This window comes from Triticum urartu, chromosome 6 (genome assembly GCF_003073215.2).
Source record: "Triticum urartu cultivar G1812 chromosome 6, Tu2.1, whole genome shotgun sequence".
NCBI classification, from domain to species: domain Eukaryota; kingdom Viridiplantae; phylum Streptophyta; class Magnoliopsida; order Poales; family Poaceae; genus Triticum; species Triticum urartu.
In genome coordinates, this window is record NC_053027.1 from 472,146,869 (window position 1) to 472,160,698 (window position 13,830).

Genomic DNA, 13,830 nt, shown 5'->3' on the forward strand with positions numbered 1-13,830 from the left:
AAGTCGATTCATCTCTCGTCTCGGTGAAAAGGCATTGCCTCTTTACCGATTGATGAAGAAGTCGGACAAGTTCGAGTGGACTCCTGAAGCTGATGCAGCGTTTGCAGAGCTCAAAGCTCTGCTCTCCACCCAGCCGGTGCTTGCTGCCCCAATCAGCAAAGAGCCTTTGCTGCTTTACATCGCAGCCACGGGACAAGTCGTCAGTACGGTACTGACGGTCGAGCGGGAAGAAGAAGGAAAAGCCTTCAAAGTTCAGCGCCCAGTGTATTATATTTCTGAAGTTTTGACCCCATCGAAGCAAAGATATCCTCACTATTAGAAGCTTGTATATGGGATTTATATGACCACAAAGAAGGCCGCTCACTACTTCTCTGATCATTCCATTACATTCGTCAGCGACGCTCCATTGTCAGAGATCCTGCATAACAGAGATGCGACTGGTCGAGTGGCAAAATGGGCGATTGAACTCCTTCCTCTAGATATCAAGTTTGAGGCAAAGAAAGCTATCAAGTCCCAAGCAATAGCAGATTTCGTCGCCGAGTGGATTGAACAGCAACTACCGACTCAAGTTCACTAGGAGCATTGGACCATGTTCTTCGACGGTTCCAAAATGCTCAATGGTTCCGGTGCCGGAGTGGTACTGGTTTCCCCCCGAGGGGATAAGCTCAGATATGTTCTTCAAATCCACTTTGATTCCTCCAATAACGAGGCAGAATATGAAGCACTTTTATATGGATTGCGCATGGCCATTTCGCTCGGCGTTCGTCGCATCATGGTCTATGGCGACTCAGATTTGGTGATTAATCAGGTGATGAAGGAGTGGGACGTCAGAAGTCCAGCCATGACTGGTTATTGCAATGCAGTGAGAAAGATGGAGAAGAAATTCGAGGGGTTAGAACTTCATCACATACCCCGACTGAAAAATCAAGCAGCCGATGATTTGGCGAAAATAGGTTCCAAAAGAGAAGTCATTCTCAGCAATGTGTTTTTGGAACACATCCACACACCATCAGTTCAGGAGGATCCCTTCACTAAAGAAACCCTGCAGCCAAAAAGTGCCACGGATCCGATTGAAGTTGAAGTTCCAGCTGTGGTCGACCTGGTCATGGAAGTCTTGATCATCACTCCTGAGTGGACAATACCGTACATCGAGTACATCCTAAGGAAAGAACTCCCATAGGACGAGGAAGAGGCTCGACAGATCATCCGTCGATCCAAGGCCTTTACAGTCATAAAGGGACAGTTGTATAGAGAAAGCGCGACTGGAGTCAGTCAGAAGTGTATAACACTAGAAGAAGCTCAGATGATCCTTGATGATATCCACTCGGGGACCTGTGGTCATCATGCGTCCTCTCGGACCATTGTGGCCAAAGCATACCGAGCGGGATTCTACTGGCCAAGGGCCAATGAAATGGCAAAAGAGATAGTCGACAAATGTGAAGGATGTCAGTATTACTCCAATATGTCGCACAAGCCCGCGTCAGCCCTGAAAACCATTCCACTCGTCTGGCCCTTCGCTGTTTGGGGGATGGACATGGTTGGACCACTAAGAACAGGCAGGAGCGGCTTCACTCATGTGCTAGTAGCAGTCGACAAGTTCACCAAATGGATTGAAGCTAAGCCTATCAAGAATCTTGATGCTTGCACTGCTATCAGTTTCATCAGAGAGTTGATATTCAGATATGGAGTTCCGCACCACATCATCACTGACAATGGGTCAAACTTCGATTCCGACAAATTCAGGGCCTTTTGCGCCTCTCAGGGCACACGAGTCGACTACGCTTCGGTCGCTCACCCCCAGTCGAATGGACAAACGGAAAGAGCAAACGGCCTAATTCTCAAAGGACTGAAACCTCGATTGATGCGCGATCTCAAGCACGCAGCAGGTGCATGGGTCGACGAGCTTCCATCAGTCCTTTGGGGATTGAGGACAACCCCGAACCGATCGACCGGAAGAACCCCATTCTTTCTGGTCTACGGGGCCGAAGCAGTTTTGCAAGTGACCTGCTTCACAACGCACCCCGAGTCGAGCTCTACTCTGAAGATGAAGCAGAACAAGCCCGGCGGGACGCAGTCGACCTCCTGGAAGAAGAAAGAGAAATGGCCATGATTCGATCGACCATCTATCAGCAAGACTTGCGTCGATTCCATGCCAGAAATGTGAAGAGTCGAGCCTTCCAAGAAGGAGACTTGGTCCTCCGAGTGGATCAACAGAAACCACACAAACTCGCTCCTACTTGGGAAGGTCCCTTCATAGTCACCAGAGTTCTCCACAATGGAGCGTACCACCTTTATAATGTCGATCGTCAGATTGATGAGCCACGAGCCTGGAATGCGGAGCTGCTCCACCCCTTTTATACTTGAATTCTCACTCGGATGAGATGTAATAAGAAAAACTTCTGTAGTTTATTTATCAAGACAAGAGCGGTATAAGTTTCCCAGTGATTGTTATTGCTTTTGTTTGCGTGAGAAATCCCCCAGCGGGTGGCTTAGATGCGAATCCGTTTCGCCTAAGTTTGTAAAAATAATTTCCTACCGAGTGGTGAGCCAGCCTCCCACTCGGAGGCTTAGCTGCGAACCCGTTTCACCTAAGTATTTGAAAATCCTACCGAGTGGCGAGCCAGCCTCCCACTCGGGGGCTTAGCTGTAGTCCAGTACTCGCCTAAGTATTTGAAAAATCCTACCGAGTGGAGAGCGACCCTCCCACTCGGGGGCTTAGCTGCAGTCCAGTACTCGCCTAAGTATTTGAAAATCCTACCGAGTGGAGAGCGACCCTCCCACTCGGGGGCTTCGCTGCAGTCCAGTACTCGCCTAAGTATTTGAAAAATCCTACCGAGTGGGAGCCAGCCTCCCACTCGGGGGCTTAGCTGCAGTCCAGTACTCGCCTAAGTGTTTGAAAATCATGCCGAGTGGCGAGCCAGCCTCCCACTCGGAGGCTTAGTTGCAGTCCAGTACTTGCCTAAGTATTTGAAAATCCTACCGAGTGGCGAGCCAGCCTCCCACTCGGGGGCTTAGCTGCAGCCAGTACTCGCCTAAGTATTTGAAAATCCTACCGAGTGGCGAGCCAGCCTCCCACTCGAAGGCTTAGCTGCAGTCCAGTACTCGCCTAAGTGTTTGAAAATCCTACCGAGTGGCGAGCCAGCCTCCCACCCGGGGGCTTAGCTGCAGTCCAGTACTCGCCTAAGTGTTTGAAAATCCTGCCGAGTGGCGAGCCAGCCTCCCACTCGGAGGCTTAGCTGCAGTCCAGTACTCGCCTAAGTATTTGAAAATCCTACCGAGTGGCGAGCCAGCCTCCCACTCGGGGGCTTAGCTGCAGTCCAGTACTCGCCTAAGTATTTGAAAATCCTACCGAGTGGCGAGCCAGCCTCCCACTCGGAGGCTTAGCTACAGTCCAGTACTCGCCTAAGTGTTTGAAAATCCTACCGAGTGGCGAGCCAGCCTCCCACTCGGGGGCTTAGCTGCAGTCCAATACTCGCCTAAGTATTTGAAAATCCTGCCGAGTGGCGAGCCAGCCTCCCACTCAAGGGCTTAGCTGCAGTCCAGTACTCGCCTAAGTATTTGAAAATCCTACCGAGTGGTGAGCCGGCCTCCCACTCAGGGGGCTTAGCTGTAGTCCAGTACTCGCCTAAGTATTTGAAAATCCTACCGAGTGGTGAGCCAGTCTCCCACTCGGGGGGCTTAGCTGCAGTCCAGTACTCGCCTAAGTACGTGCGCTCCATCCCACTCCGCAAGGACGATGAGGTGCAGGTCGACTGCCACCTTCTCCTTGGGATCTTCGCCACAAATACAACGTGCGCTCCATCGCCGACCCGCAAGGACGATGACGAGTAGGTCGACTGCCACCTTCTCCTTGGGAGCTTCGCCACAGATACAATGTACGCTCCATCGCCGACCCGCAAGGACGACGAGGTGCAGGTCGACTGCCACCTTCTCCTTGGGAGCTTCGCCACAAATACAACGTGCGCTCCATCGCCGACCCGCAAGGACGACGAGGTGCAGGTCGACTGCCACCTTCTCCTTGGGAGCTTCGCCACAAATACAACATGCGCTCCATCGCTGACCCGCAAGGACGACGAGGTGCAGGTCGACTGCCACCTTCTCCTTGGGAGCTTCGCCACAAATACAACGTGCGCTCCATCGCCGACCCGCAAGGACGACGAGGTGCAGGTCGACTACCACCTTCTCCTTGGGAGCTTCACCACAAATACAACGTGCGCTCCATCGCCGACCCGCAAGGACGATGAGGTGCAGGTCAACTGCCACCTTCTCCTTGGGAGCTTCACCACAAATACAGCGTGCGCTCCATCACCGACCCGCAAGGACGACGAGGTGCAGGTCGACTACTACCTTCTCCTTCGGGGCTGCGCCACAAATACAAAAGTTGTCTCGAGTGAAGAACGAGTTCCATTCGACGGAGGATTCATGAAGACATTCAATGATAAACCAAGTTCAGATAAATCCCAAAGGATCCGGACCACAGATCGAAGTGCTCGGGCATTCAGCCCGAAAGAGTTTAACGGTTACAAAAACCATTCGGCATTCCGAGGCAAATTTAAGGTGAGGCATAAAAGTTTGTTCACTCCGCGGGAGGAGGACTAGCAGGCTCGACGAACTCGTCTAGGTCGACGTCGTCGGCGATCCGAGTGGCTGCAGCGATGAAAGTCTCCATAAAAGATCGGAAGTCATGCTTCTGGGTGTTGGTGACCTTGATTGCTGCCAGCTTATCTTGTCGCACCTCCTTGCAATGGACACGGACCAAAGACAGAGCCACATCAGCACCACACCGGGCAGAAGATTTCTTCCACTCCTGCACTCGGTCAGGGATCTCGTTAAGTCGAGTCATCAGGGACTCAAGATCATTCTGTAGCATGGCCTCTGGCCAAAGTGTCGGGTTGATCCGTGACGTGGCGACCTTCAGTCAAGCCAAGTAGTCCACAACACCGTCGATGCGGGATTCCAGTCGGAGCAGATTCATGGCAGTTTCATCTTTCGCGGGAGAATTGATTGGGTCCAAACCTGGCTCAATCCGCCCAGTCTCCTCCTCGAAGTTCTGGCAAAACTCTGCATTCACGATCCAAGGATAAGTCAATTTTCGTACACTGAGTCGACAAAAAAAAATCAGTCGGAACAAAATGTGTACCTTCAAGCTTGATGAACAACTTCTTGGCAAGGCTCCTCAGATAGCTCTCCAGATCGTCCCTCCTGCGAGCGATGCCTTCCATCTTCTCGTACAGGTTGAGATTGTCCTTCTTCAAGCGCGTGCACTCCTTGTTGGCTTCGTTCAGAGCAGATTTCATCTTGGTATTCTCTTCTTCCAACTGGCCGACCGAAGCCAGTTTCTGTTCAGCCAGAGCGGTCCTGTCGTCAGCTTCCTTTCGAGCAGCAGCCAAATCCTGATCCTTCTTCGCCAGAGCTTCTCTCAGTTTTTCTGCAAAGAAATGATGCTTGACTCAGAAAGAGCAGAAGGGTACTCAAGCCTAAGACAAACCAGTCGACAAACTCGTCTTACCATTGGCGCCGTCCTTGGCCTTTTGCAGCTCTGTCTTGGCCAGCTCCAAGTCAAGGTTCAGTTGGATCTGCTATTTCTCCAAGTCAGCAAAGCGAGCTCCAAGATCACAAGATTTCTGCAATCAAAGAGGAGAAGTTATTTTACAGCAAAAAACGACAAAGACAATAAGTACTAAGACTACGGTCGATTGCCCGCAGTCCACCATAGTCTCGGGGACTACACCCAGTGGGTGCACTTTGCGTGCCCCCACCGGTTCTGATCCCACTCGACCGGCCCGCCGGAGTCGAGTGCAGGGAGTAAAAAAAAGGGGGGGAGAGAAAGAAGAACTCAGACCACAGTTGACTGCCAGCAGTCGACCGCGGTCTCGGGGACTACACCCAGTGGGTGCACTTGGCGTGCCCCCACCGCTTATGATCCCACTCGACCAGACCGAGTGGAAGAGACAAACTACCAGTTCGGTTTACACTCGACAAAATACAAAGACTACAGTCGACTGCCAGCAGTCCACCGTAGTCTCGGGGACTACACCCAGTGGGTGCACTCAGCGTGCCCCCACTAGTTCAAAAATTCAATCGACGCACCCAGTGGGTGTACAGATGCAAAGATTTTCGGAAAGAGTCTTCAGATAGCATATCCTAACAGAACAAGCAGTGACCAACTAACCTGAACGTTGCTTTGGAGAGCCGAGCTGGCGTCGTAGGCGGCCTGACTGGCATCCCGCACCGTCTTCATCTTCTCCATCATGATGCCCGCCTGGCGTATGGCTTCCTTGGCAGCATTCACTTCGTCCTCTGGGACATGATGGGTCGCAAAAACTGAAGGTGGGTCGACAGGGGCCTGAGCAGTCGACGAAGAAGGCAAGGCACTCGACAGTGGCACAGCGAAGGTAATAGAACCCCGATTGGCGTCGCCAGTGTCCTGAACGACTGGTTCCGCCCTCGGCGTCGACTGTGGCACCTTGCTTGTAGGAGCTTGCCTATTCTTCCTCGTCAAAGGCCTCTCGGGCTCTTCATCATCATCGGGGAGGTCGATAATGTTGGGAGCTGTGCAAAGTTCAATCGCCAAAATCACATCACCCAATGGTGCACATTGCAGTTGAGTCGACCAAATAAAGACAATGGCAGAAATCATACCCAGATTGGAAGTGACCACATCCTCCATTACCTCATCCTCGTCCCTGTAAGCTGAGGTCCCGGAAATAGCAGCGCTGCCAGTTCCAAAGTTCATCTGGTTAAAACAAGAAAAACAAACAGCACGGGGCGTTGAGTGAATACAAAGGGATACACTCACGCAGAAGCGACGGGGATGTCAATCTTAATCTTCGGCAACGCCTTCCGAGGCTTCGGCTCTGCAACTTTGGGATGCTTTGGCACTTTTTCGGTCGGGGTTGGTGAAGAGATCCGAGGACGCTTTGAAGACTGACCAGCCTGAGCAGTCGCCTTTTTGCGGGCGCTCGATCGTTCTTGGTCAAGCTTGGATCACCTCTCCCTGCGAGGAGGCGACTCGACTTCTTCTTCGTCACTTGATTCGTCGCTTTCTCCGTCCCCTTCACTGTCAGAAGTCCATTCGCCAGTGTCGCCACCGCTCACCTCTCCTTCCAGATCTTGCTCTTGATCTTCATTGGGCATTGAATACATTTCGATAAGGGCCTGAAAGAAAGCAGGAAGAATAAAGGCAGTCGACACGGTATAGACAGCTGCGCGAGTGAATTCAGATTACAATCAAAAGCTCGGAATCGGACCTTCTCTGGTACATGGGACTGGTCGAATGGAGGAACTCTCCTGGCTCCCCTGGGGTTGTCCTTGTTTCTGGTCATGCCCGACAGCCACTTCTCCAGTGTGTCGTCATCGACCTCTTCCGGGTGAATCCGAGTGGAGTCGTCAAGACCCGAATACATCCACATCGGATGGTCTCGGGCTTGAAGAGGCTGGATGCGCCGCTGAAGGAAGACCTCCAAGAGATCCATACCGGTGACCCCGTCACGAATAAGCTGGACCACTCGCTCGACCAGCACCCTCACCTGCGCCTTCTCATCCGGGAGCACCTTCAAAGATGAGGGTTTCCTCACTCGGTCCATGGTAAAAGGAGGGAGGCCAGTCGACTGCCCTGGCGTCGACTGAGTCGACTGGTCTTTGCAGTAAAACCAGGTCGACTGCCATCCGTGAACCGAGTCGGGAAGAATCATGGCCGGAAAGGAACTTTTCCCCTCTCATCTGAACACCAAGACCCCCACACATCTGAATCACTTGAGTTCTCTCATCACTCGGATTGGCCTTTTTCACCGTCTGAGAGCGACAAGTGAAAATGTGCTTGAAAAGACCCCAGTGAGGCCAACAACCCAGGAAATTCTCACACAAAGAAACGAAAGCGGTGAGATAAACGATTGTGTTGGGAGTGAAGTGGTGGAGTTGTGCCCCAAAGAAGTTCAGAAATCCCCGAAAGAAAGGGTGAGGAGGCAAGGAAAATCCACGGTCGACGTGGGTGGCAAGGAGAACGCGCTCACTCTCCCGAGGTTGCGGCTCGGATTCCTTCCCTGGAAGCCTCGTCAATTCATGGGGGATCAGCCCTCCTTCGGCTAGGTCGTCGAGGTCCTCTTGGGTGATCGTCGAGCGGACCCAGTCGCCCTGGATCCAGCCCTTCGGCAGGCCGGTTCGCGAGGAAGATCCACCCGACTGGTCACCTTCCCCTTCGCCTTTGCCGTCGCCTTCTTCGCCCGCTCCAGAGCCGCCGTCTTCTCCTTCCCCATCGTCACCGGCGAGACGCGTACGGAGCGGTGGCGCTGGGGCGAGAGCGAGCGCGACGAAGGAGCCTGAAGAGGAGAAGAGATAATGGGGACGCACTGTTCAAGAGACCCCGGTCCGACGCCTTATATGAGGCCGCTTCCGAGTGGCTGACTGGTAGGCCCGGGCGGTCCTGTCAAATCACGTAACAATCGCGCGCGCGATACGTGGTGAAAAAGGTGGCGCGGGAATCAAGGCGGCTCTGCCCTATCCCATCCGATTACTGCGGCCTCCCCCGTCCCGTGCGCTTCCCAAAATTCGGATCCCGCGAAATCTGCGGGCAGCAGAACAACTTGTCAGACCGAAGATCTCCTCCACACCGTCACTCGGAGCCTTTCAAGTAAAGAAACTCACTCGACAAAAAACTAAGAATGGATCAAGGCAACTGAAAAGGAAGTTGCTGTCATCACTCAGGTTCATTGATCCGAAACAAGATATGCTCATGACATGAAAAATGAGTCGGAGAAGTGCTCAACCCCTTCCCCACTCAAACCTCGATCCATTCGGGGGCTAATGATGAAGCTATGTACCTAGGGTAGGGTCATGGACCTATCCCAGCTGCCTTACCCAAGGACATCTCAAGAAGAAATCACCTTCCAATCGACTTGGAGATGTTCCACTCGACAAACTCGAAAACACTCGACCAAGAAGCAATCACTCGACCAAGATCCAACCACCCGACGGCCAGGAGACCTAAAGGCACTCCGCACGCTAACGGTCGGTTATTAAGTAGCTTTTATGGTCATCATAGCACTTTATTAGAGGCGTTACCAGTAACGCCCGACCTTAATGTATTTAAGACCCTGCACAACTGAGGGCCAGAGGGGTCCGGCGAACTCTATATAAGCCACCCCCCTCCTCAGTGTAAAGGGTTCGCACCCCTGTAATTCATACACGCATAATCCAGTCGACCGCCTCCGGGCTCCGAGACGTAGGGCTATTACTTCCTCCGAGAAGGGGCTGAACTCGTAAACCTCGTGTGCTTACAACTTCTCCATAGCTAAGATCTTGCCTCTCCATACCTACCACGCTACATTACTGTCAGACTTAGAACCATGACAACGCCCGGCAGCTGGGACAAGAGGCGGGATCCTCTTGCTCCGGGACGACCTTATCGTTGATGTGCATGACATTGCGATTTCCACTTACTGCCTCTCGGCCATGGTCCACATCAGGGACACCGAGGTCCACTTTAAAATCACAACCATCTATGGCCCTACTGATTCCTCTTGCAAAGATGTGTTCTTTGCGGAGCTCATCGATCAAAAACCACCAAGTGGGGTGAAATGGTTGGCGCTTGGTGACTTCAATCAAATATACCGGGCACGTGACAAAAACAAGAGAAATGTTAACCGTAGCCGCATAAACCGTTTCCGGACAACTCTTCAAAATTATGAGCTGCAAGAGATTCACCTACAGAATAGAAATTTCACATGGAGTAACGAGAGGATGACCCCGACATTGTGCAAGTTGGACTCCTTCTTTTGCAACGCCGAGTGGGATCTCCAATTCAAACTCACATCCTCCATGCCATGTCATCCTCGCTTTCGGACCATTGCCCTCTGCTCCTTGCCGATGTGAGGGGGCCTAGAAGGCCCCGTGCTTTTAAGTTTGAAAAAATTTGGGCATCTATGTCGGGCTTCACTGAGATCTTTCACAATGCTTGGAACGAGCAGACGGACCACGTCGAGCCATGCCAAGTGCTCCACCATAAACTCAAGACGACTGGCCTTCGGCTCGCTGCATGGAGTGGGGGCCTTTTTTCAAAGGCTAAGATTCATCTTCATGCAGCCCTTCTTGTCATTCTCCATCTTGACTTGGCTCAAGAAGAGCGGACACTCTCCCTTGATGAGAGAGACCTCAGAGCAAAACTTAAAAGAAGGGTCATCTGTCTTTCGGTGCTCGAGAGATCACAGAAGAAACAATGTGCGAGAATGTCAAACCTGAAGGAAGGAGATGCAAATACAAAATTCTTTCACCGTCGTATTAACGCTAGGAGAAGAAAGAACCACATCTACAGGATCCACCACAATCAGGGGTGGGTCACTGACCACAATGCAAAGGAGGAAGTAATATTTGAGCACTTCTCTGAGGTGATGGGAAGAGGGCCCCCAAGAGCAAGGGACCTAAATTGGGAGGAACTACAGTTAGAGACCCACGAGTTGGGTGAGCTTGCAGACCCAATCTCCGAGGAGGAGGTTAAGGCGGCTATCAATGATATGCACAACGACAAGGCTCCTGGCCCCGATGGCTTCACCGGTATCTTCTTCAAGAAATGTTGGAATATCATCAAGGGTGATATCATGCGGGTTATTCATCTCTTCGAGAACCTTCACGGCTCCAATCTCCATTGGCTAAATTCTGCAAATGTCGTGCTGCTGCCCAAAAAAGAAGGTGCGGAGGGGATCTCGGACTACCAACCTATTAGCCTCATCCATGCGATTGCGAAGATCATTGCCAAAATTCTCGCAAACCGCCTTCGTCCACTCATGGACTCTATTGTCTCCAATGCCCAAAGTGCCTTCATAAAAGGGAGAAGTATCCATGACAACTTCATGCATGTCAGGAACCTTGTGTGTCGGTTGCACAAAAACAAAACACCCTCGTTTCTCTTCAAGTTGGACATTCGCAAGGCTTTTGATTCCGTGAAATGGGAGTACCGCATTGAACTCCTACAAAGAAAAGGTTTTCCCAGCAAGTTCAGAAACTGGATCGTCGCGCTTCTTGTCACATCTTCATCCCGTATCCTCCTGAATGGGGTGTCTGGCACTCCTATCCACCATGGAAAGGGGTTGCGACAAGGGGACCCGATGTTGCCCCTCCTATTTGTCATTGCTATTGATCCGCTCCAACATCTTCTTGACTTGGCACTCGCAAGGGGTTGCTCCACAAAGTCCGTGTGAAGGAAATATGCCCTAGAGGCAATGATAAAGTTATTATTTATTTCCTTATATCATGATAAATGTTTATTATTCATGCTAGAATTGTATTAACCGGAAACGTAATACATGTGTGAATACATAGACAAACAGAGTGTCACTAGTATGCCTCTACTTGACTAGCTCGTTAATCGAAGATGGTTATGTTTCCTAGCCATAGACATGAGTTGTCATTTGATTAACGGGATCACATCATTAGGAGAATGATGTGATTGACTTGACCCATTCCATTAGCTTAGCACTTGATCGTTTAGTTTGTTGCTATTGCTTTCTTCATAACTTATACATGTTCCTATGACTATGAGATTATGCAACTCCCGTTTACCGGAGGAACACTTTGTGTGCTACCAAATGTCACAACGTAACTGGGTGATTATAAAGGTCTCTACATGTGTCTCCGAAGGTACTTGTTGGGTTGGCGTATTTCGAGATTAGGATTTGTCACTCCGATTGTCGGAGAGGTATCTCTAGGCCCACTCGGTAATGCACATCACTATAAGCATTGCAACTAATGAGTTAGTTGCGAGATGATGTGTTACGGAACGAGTAAAGAGACTTGCCAGTAACGAGATTGAACTAGGTATTGAGATACCGACGATCGAATCTCGGGCAAGTAACATACCGATGACAAAGGGAACAACGTATGTTGTTATGCGGTTTGACCGATAAAGATCTTCGTAGAATATGTAGGAGCCAATATGAGCATCCAGGTTCCGCTATTGGTTATTGACTAGAGACGTGTCTCGGTCATGTCTACATAGTTCTCGAACCCGTAGGGTCCGCACGCTTAAAGTTCGATGACGGTTATATTATGAGTTTATGTGTTTTGATGTACCGAAGGAGTTCGGAGTCCCGGATGAGATCAGGGACATGACGAGGAGTCTCGAGATGGTCGAGACGTAAAGATCGATATATTGGACGACTATATTCGGACATCGGAAAGGTTCCGAGTGATTCGGGTATTTTCGGGAGTACCGGGGAGTTACGGGAATTCGTATTGGGCCTTAATGGGCCATACAGGAAAGGAGAGAAAGGCCTCAAAGGGTGGCCGCACCCCTCCCCATGGGCTGGTCCGAATTGGACTAGGGAGGGGGGCAGGGTGCTCCTATACGGCGCTGCAGGCGCCGGTTCGCGCTCCTGGCGCCTGCAGCGCCCCACGAGGCCCCCCACACTGGGCCGGCCCAGGAAACGCGCAGACTAGCGAACGCAGCTCGCAAAAGGAAAAAAATGCAAAGATCGATATATTGGACGACTATATTCAGACATCGGAGTCCCGGATGAGATCAGGGACATGACGAGGAGTCTCGAAATGGTCGAGACGTAAAGATCGATATATTGGACGACTATATTCGGACATCGGAAAGGTTCCGAGTGATTCGGGTATTTTCGGGAGTACCGTGGAGTTACGGGAATTCGTATTGGGCCTTAATGGGCCATACAGGAAAGGAGAGAAAGGCCTCAAAGGGTGGCCGCACCCCTCCCCATGGGCTGGTCCGAATTGGACTAGGGAGGGGGGGCGGGGTGCTCCTATACGGCGCTGCAGCGCCGGTTCGTGCTCCTGGTCTTTATACATGATTCGAACTCACCACGTCGAGTTCACAAACAAACGCGAGCAGCCACCTGCGCTACCTGTCGTTTCTGATTATTATTAGAGGCAAATACTTAATAACAAGGTCGCAGCACTGTTTTATTACACAAACCATTCATCTACTGTATCACTTAATGTTTTCAATTATTTCAGAAAAAGATCGTGATTTTGAAAAAAAGTTCTTCATTTTAGAAGAAAAGTTCACAAACCTGAAATAAGTTCATCGATTTTACAAAAAGGTTCATCAAATTAGAAAAATGTTAACAGATTTTGAAAAGAAAAAATAATCAAATTGGAAAAATGTTCATCAATTTTGATAAAAAAGTTCAACGATTTCAAAAAAGTTCATCGAATTTGAAAATAAAGTTAATCAATTTTCAAAAACAGTTCACCAAATTTGAAAATGTTCATGAATTGGGCAAAAAAGTTCATCAAATTTGAAAAAGGTTCATCAATTTTGATAAAAAGTTCAGTGATTTCGAAAACGTTCATCGAATTTGAAAAAAAAGTTCATCAATTTTCAAAAAAGTTCATCGTATTTGAAAAAAGTTCATCAAATTTGAAAAAAGCATCGTATTTGAAAAAAGGTCGTCAAATTTTATTTTAAAAAGTTCATCATTTTTTAAAAAGTTCATTGAATTTGAAAAAAAGTTCATGTTTTTCTAGAAAAGTTCACAAAAATTGAAAACAGGCCATGCATTTTTGAAACGTATTTTGGAGAAAAAGTTCACCGATTTACAATCACCCATTTAAAACAGAAAAAAAACAGAAAATGAAAAATGAAAAAAGAAAATAGGGAAAAAAAAGAAAAACTGAAAAGGGAAAAGGGAAAAGAAAGAATAAGAAAGGTAGAAAGTTCAATAATAACAGAACCCAGTGTGGTGACGTGGTGGTTGCACATGTAATTTGCTCGGGGAGGTCGCGGGTTCGAATCAAGAGCACCGCAGTTTGCTTGAGTTTTTCCTTTTTAAACACAGAAGAAAAACCTAGATGGGCCGGCCCAGCTGACGCGCC